Raw genomic sequence first — 6,164 nt, forward strand, 5'->3', positions numbered from 1 at the left:
CAAGAGGTTCTGAGAATATGTGTACAAGGTGGTTGGGTTACAGCTTGGTTTGACACATTTTAGGGAGATGTAAGACAACAGTCAATACATGTGAGGTATACATTGGTTTGGTCCAAAAAGGTTGAACGATTCGAAGCTGGGGGCTGGTGTTACAGGTCATAGGTGGATTCAAAGATTTTCTTTTTTCTTTTTTTTTTTTTTTTGAGAAGGAGCCTTGCTCTGTCACCCAGGCTGGAGTGCAGTGGTGTGATCTTGACTCACTGCAACCTCTAGGGTTCAAGAGGTTGATCCCCTCCCAGGTTCAAGCATTCTTCTGCCTCAGCCTCCTGAGTAGCTGGGACTATAGGCGCGCTACCATGCCCAGCTAATTTTTGTATTTTTAGTAGAGACGGGGTTTCACCATATTGATCAGGCTGGTTTTGAACTCCTGACCTTGTGATCCACCCGCCTCAGCCTCCCAAAGCGCTGGGATTACAGGTGTGAGCTGCCGCGCCCGGCCCAGATTCAAAGATTTTCTGATTGGCAAGTCAGAAAAGATTTAAATTATTATCTAAAACCCAGAATCAGTAGAAAAGAGTGTCTGGGTTAAGATAAGGGGTTGTGGAGACCAAAGTTCTTATTATATAGATGAAGTATCCTACATGGCTACCCTTAGAGACAATGGATGGCCAGTATTTTGTATTCAGACCCTTAAAAGGTGCTAGACTTGCAGTTAATCTCTTCAGGTTTAGGAAGGTCTGGAAGGGGAAAAATCTAGTTATGTTAATAGAGATTCTTTACAGATGCAGATTTTCCCCACAAAAGATGGCTTTGCAGGGCCATTTCAAAATATAACAAAGAAACATATTTTGAAGTAAAATATTTCAACTTTCTTCTTTATCTATCATGATATTATGCTGGAGTCAGGTTGGAATTTGTTGTCTTATTGCAGCATAGTCTGTTTCGCCACGCTTAAGATTTCTGTTTTGGCGAGGCATGGTGGCTCGCACCTATAATCCCAGCACTTTGGGTGGCTGAGGTGGGAGGATCACTTGAGCCTGGGAGGTCAAGGCTGCAGTGAGCTGTGACTGCACCACTGCACTCTAGCTTAGATCTCAAAAAAAGAAATGCTGTTTTCATGTTAAAGCTGATCAGTTGTGCCTGAGCTCCACAGGGAGGAGAGTATAATGAGGCATGTTTGAGCCCCCACATCTTTCCATGGCCTGAATTAGTTTTTGTTTGTTTGTTTGTTTGTTTGGGTCCCCTTGGGTCTCCTACAGCGGTGTCCATTCAGTCAGCTGGGGCTTTTAGAATTTTAGTTTTGGTTTACATAGGGCAAGGTATTGCAGGGGGTTAGATGGGCGTGGATCTCCCATACTCACCCTGGACACACCACTCTCCCAGCACCTGCATGAGTTCAGCAACCCCGAAGCTCAGCAAAGCTCTGTGTCCAAGAGTTTTTATAGAGTTTGATCTTCAGCCACACCTCCCTCTCTCTTTTCCTGGAAGTTTGTGGGTGGAGCTGAGAAATCCGACCTTCTAATCCTCTAGTTACTTGGTCTTTCTTGGTCCTTCCTCCCCATCTTCAGGCTCCCCAGAGGCTGTATCCTAAGTCATTTCCTTAGCATAAACTCACGTATTATCCACGGAGCTCATTACAAATAACGAGACACTTCTGTCACTCAGGAAAGTCCAAGCGTTTTAGGAGTTCTGGGACAAGAACCAGGAAAAGACCAATATTTCATATCACACTACAGGAAGTCTGCGAAATGAGGAGGAAGGTAAATTTCTGAAGCACTATTTCTAGAGAAGGATCAGAATGAGATGCATCTCCAAGTGGGAAGAGTGTTGTCAGGTATTTCCACCACTTAACCTCATCATGTTCTTTTGCCTCCAGGAATGTTAGTGAGTGCCAGGCTGACCCCTCAGGGCAATCTTCCTTAATCTAGAGAGCATTCATATTCTGGCTGGGTCATTACACTTTGGAGCTCTTTCTGACCTTTTTGTTGATCTTCAGGGTTGGATGGAATGGCAACCGTAAAGGTTACTCTGTACAGGGTGGAGCTTCGCCTGGAACAGTTTGCCCTTGACAGGTAACAACATGTGTTTTCTCCACCAGTGTCTATGATGAACCACATCTTCCTCACCTGAAAATATCACTTAAAAAAAGACCCTGGGGCCTGGTGCTGTGGCTTACCCTTGTAATCCCAGAACTTTGGGAGGCCGAGGCGGAAGGATCACTTGAGGTCAGGTGTTTGAGACCAACCTGACCAATGTGGTGAAACCCCCTCTCTACCACAAAATACAAAAATTAGACAGGCATGGTGGCACGCGCCTGTAGTCTCAGCTACTCGGGAGGCTGAGGTAGGAGAATTGCTTGAACCTGGGAGGCAGAGGTTGCAGTGAGCTGAGATGGTGCCAGTGTACTTCATCCTGGGGAACAGAGTGACATCTCAAAAAAAAAAATAAATAAAATATAAAACAAAAAAACAAACAAAAACCAGGAAAGAGGATTGGTTGCACTGTCTTTCTTGGTTATATCTTTATATATTTTCAAGACATACTATTGGGAAAGTCCTACCTAAGATCTAACTAAAATCTCCCACAGTACAATCCAAACTCATTTTCTCTTGTTTTGTGAAGATGGAAGAATACCTAGTGGATCTTTGTTTTTGACAGTATTTCTCCCAAGACTCACCATTGCTCAACTTGGCCTGTTGCTTCCAGATTCTGAGGAAGGTCCGGGCTTTGTAGTAGCAATTACTTGGACCTCACTGGTTCTCTGGTGGGGTCTGTGGGCCTCTGCAGACTTTTTTTTTATTAGTTTTTAAGATGGAGTCTCCCTTTTTCACCCAGGCTGGAGTGCAGTGGCATGATCTGGGCTCACTGCAACCTCCACTTCCCAGGTTCAAGTGGTTCTCCCGCCTCAGCCTCCTGAGTAGCGGGGATTACAGGTGTGCGCCACCATGCCCGGCTAATTTTTTATTTTTAGTAGAGATGGGGTTTCACCGTGTTGGCCAGGCTAATCTCGAACTCCTGACCTCGAGTGATCCACCCGCCTTGCCCTCCCAAACTGCTGGGATTAGAGGTGTGAGCTGCCACGCCTCGCCCTCTGCAGACTTCGTGGAGGAGTTTTCAGCCATTGTCAGCCATGTATGTTTGAAGGCAGGGCTGAGTTAGAGGTGAACAGAGAGGATAGTGGCCTGCCCATTCAGAAAGTTCTCAGAACACTGAAAATTTCTCTCTCTCTGAAGTGCCTTCTCCATGCTTTGGATTGCTTCTTAAAATGCCTGTTGCTTTGTTGTGAGAGAGATGCGACTGAAAATGTGGATAACTCAGGAGAGGTAATTCTCGGAATTCATCAGACACTTACTGTGCACTTACTGAGAACCTGGCACTGTGCTGTGTGCTTGGGATACAAAAATGGTTACAAGCTGGGCATGGTGGTATGTGCGTGTAGTCCCAGCTACTTGGGAGGCTCAGGTGGGAGGATAATTTGAACCCAGGAGTTTGAGACCAGCCTGGGTGACAGAGTAAGACCCTGTCTCAAAAAAAAAAAAAAAAAAAAAAAAGGAAAGATAGAAAAGCAAAGATGGTTACAGATGTCCCTTCCATTGGGGAGCTCCCAATTGAGTGTGTGGGAGATTGCTACGTAAAAGTTAATTTCAGTGGCATATGGCATTCAGACTAAAGCATGAAAATAATCGGTCTGAGGACAGGATCTGCTGTGTGGGAGAGGAGAAGAGGGGCTTAGGGCCTTGGTTTTACCAAATCTTCACCTGTTTCACTCACACCCAGCTGCCACCTGTCAGCACCTGTTTCAGACAGACAGGTCTCCCAGAGAATCCAGTCATCCTAGTAGATGGGATTTGTGAAATTATTTCCACCTTGAGAAGAACTGACAAGTCTAGGGCCATGAAGCTGGTCAGTGACAGAGATGAATCTAGAACACAGGTCTCTGGCAACCAGACCAAGTGTTCAGTTTACTGTGTTTCTCAAGGAGCCCATCTTTATCCAGGAGGGAGCCGTATCTTCAGGCAGTGAGTCATGACGCTCGGGCTGGGCCCCTCAATCTGTGGGGACAGGGTGACAGTTTTTCCTAGGATGACTGCCCCAGCACGAGTCCTAGAGACAGGCTGAGGCGGCATGGGTTGGAGGCTCTGGTTCTGCTAATTTTCTCGCTGTGTGGTCCTGGGCAGGTTACTCACTGTCTCTGGGCCGCAGTGAGATTATAAAATGGAGAGTATACATTTCTGTTTCATCTTGTTAGACAAAATTAAGCACATGTGTCTGAAGAGTTGTGCTAATACATTTATTTGTTTACAAAAGCAAAGACCTTTGTGCCCATCTCTGAGGCCTCAGAGTCTGCTTCTCTGGTTAGTGGAAGCTGGAACAGTGGTTTTTTCCTTCTTTGGTTATTTATGAGATGTTGCTTTTCTGATCTATTGATAGGTGCTGAAAAACTGCCTGTAAACCTAGTTTGTTTTTTTTTAACCTCCCACAATAGTTATCTTAACCTCGTGTTTATAGTTTAAGGGCTGCTGTCATCTGTGTGTCCCTTCAGTGTTGGCCTGCTTAAGATTCTGACTCCAGGTTTCTTCTTTTACATATATATTTTAAAAAAGAGAGAGAGAGAGACAGGGTCTTGCTATGTTGCCCAGGCTGGTATCAAACTGCTGGACTCCAGCAATCCTCTTCCCTTGGCCTCCCAAAGTGTTGGGCTTCCAGGTGTGATCCACAGAGCCTAGCCCCAGGTTTCTTCTTATTTCTCCTCCTTTTCCTCCTTTTACCCTCTCTCTTGCTCTCTCTCTCTCTCACCCTCCCCTTTCTACTTTTTTTTTTTTTTTTTTTGAGGCAGTCTTGCTTTGTTGCCCAGGCTGGAGTGCAGTGGCCCAATCTCGGCTCACTGCAACTTTCGCCTCCTGGGTTCAAGCGATTCTCGTGTGTGTGCCATCACGCCCAGCTAATTTTTGTATTTTTGGTGGAGATGGGGTTTCGCCGTGTGGGCCAGGCTGGTCTCATACTCTTGGTCCCAAGTGATCCGCCCGCCTTGGCCTCTCAAGTGCTGGGATTACGGGCATCAGCCACCATGCCCAGCCTCCCCTTTCTACTTCTAAATCCATATACTGTCCTTGGGCGATTTCATCCATTCCCCTGGCTTTTATTATTCCTGTCTGAGACTTCGTATTTTTCCTGAGCCTTAGGCTCATACCTCCAACTGACTAATGGGCATTTCCACTGGGATGTTCTTCAAAACTCAGCTTGTCTTTTTGTAATTGAATTCATTATTTTTCCCTTCAAATCAGTTCCCTCCATTCTATTACTTATATTGGGGCTTGGTACTTTTGTTTTCACAAGGCTTCTCTCCCTCCAAAGCAAATGTTCCTCAAGCCTGCCTTCTCAGCTCCATCACCATAGCCAGCTCTCACGTGTATTACACAAGCATCCTGACTCCATCGCAGCCCCTCTCCTGCACTTCTTCACTATGCAGCCAGAAGGGTCTTCATAACCTCACTTCTGTTCCCCTCCTGCTTCATCCACCTGCTGCTCCTGTGTGCTCTGCCTCCAGTCAGTCTGACCTTTTAATTCCTTGAGTGGGATGCTCTCTTCTTTTCAGGTTTCATCTATGTTGTTCCATCAGACAGAATTCCTTTCTTATAACACTGACCTACTTTGCCACCATAAGACCTTTTCCTTTGTTTAGTTAGCCTTTCTTCTAGGGAATATTTCTTAACTGAGGTCTTCATTACGTCTGTGTTTCTGAAGCATCCTGCACTGGAGTGTGGTTACATGCTCACATTGTATCCTTTATTAGATCCTACACAGTGAAGGCAGAGTTTATTTTATTCAGTGTTTATTTTATTCAGTGCCCGCTAAGCTCTTTGCATGGAACATAGTAGGAGCTCAGTAAACATGTGTTTAGGGAATGAATGAATAATCAAATGATGAAAGCCTCTAAGGAAATTCGATTTTCATGGAATTCTACCATAAATCATTTTGCAAAACAAGAAGTCCTCTTGAAGCTGAATAATTACCCCTTCATACGCCATTTATGTAAATCTGTACTATTATGTATTGGCTTGTCTATCTTAAACCTGTTGGTTTCTCTTCTGGTTTTAACTGTGTTCTGTGTCTTTAGTAAGTGCCCAGAGAGTAGACACTGTGTTTTTTTTTGTTTTTTGTTT

General features: G+C 45.0%; 1 protein-coding gene across 4 annotated transcripts in view; it reads left to right on the plus strand.

The window, feature by feature from the left end:
- Positions 1–6,164, plus strand: part of GRAMD1B (GRAM domain containing 1B) — a 269,444-nt gene that overhangs the window by 84,612 nt on the left and 178,668 nt on the right. The window lies entirely within an intron of this gene.

The sequence above is a fragment of the Chlorocebus sabaeus genome, chromosome 1, assembly GCF_047675955.1.
Source record: "Chlorocebus sabaeus isolate Y175 chromosome 1, mChlSab1.0.hap1, whole genome shotgun sequence".
Taxonomy (NCBI): Eukaryota; Metazoa; Chordata; class Mammalia; order Primates; family Cercopithecidae; genus Chlorocebus; species Chlorocebus sabaeus.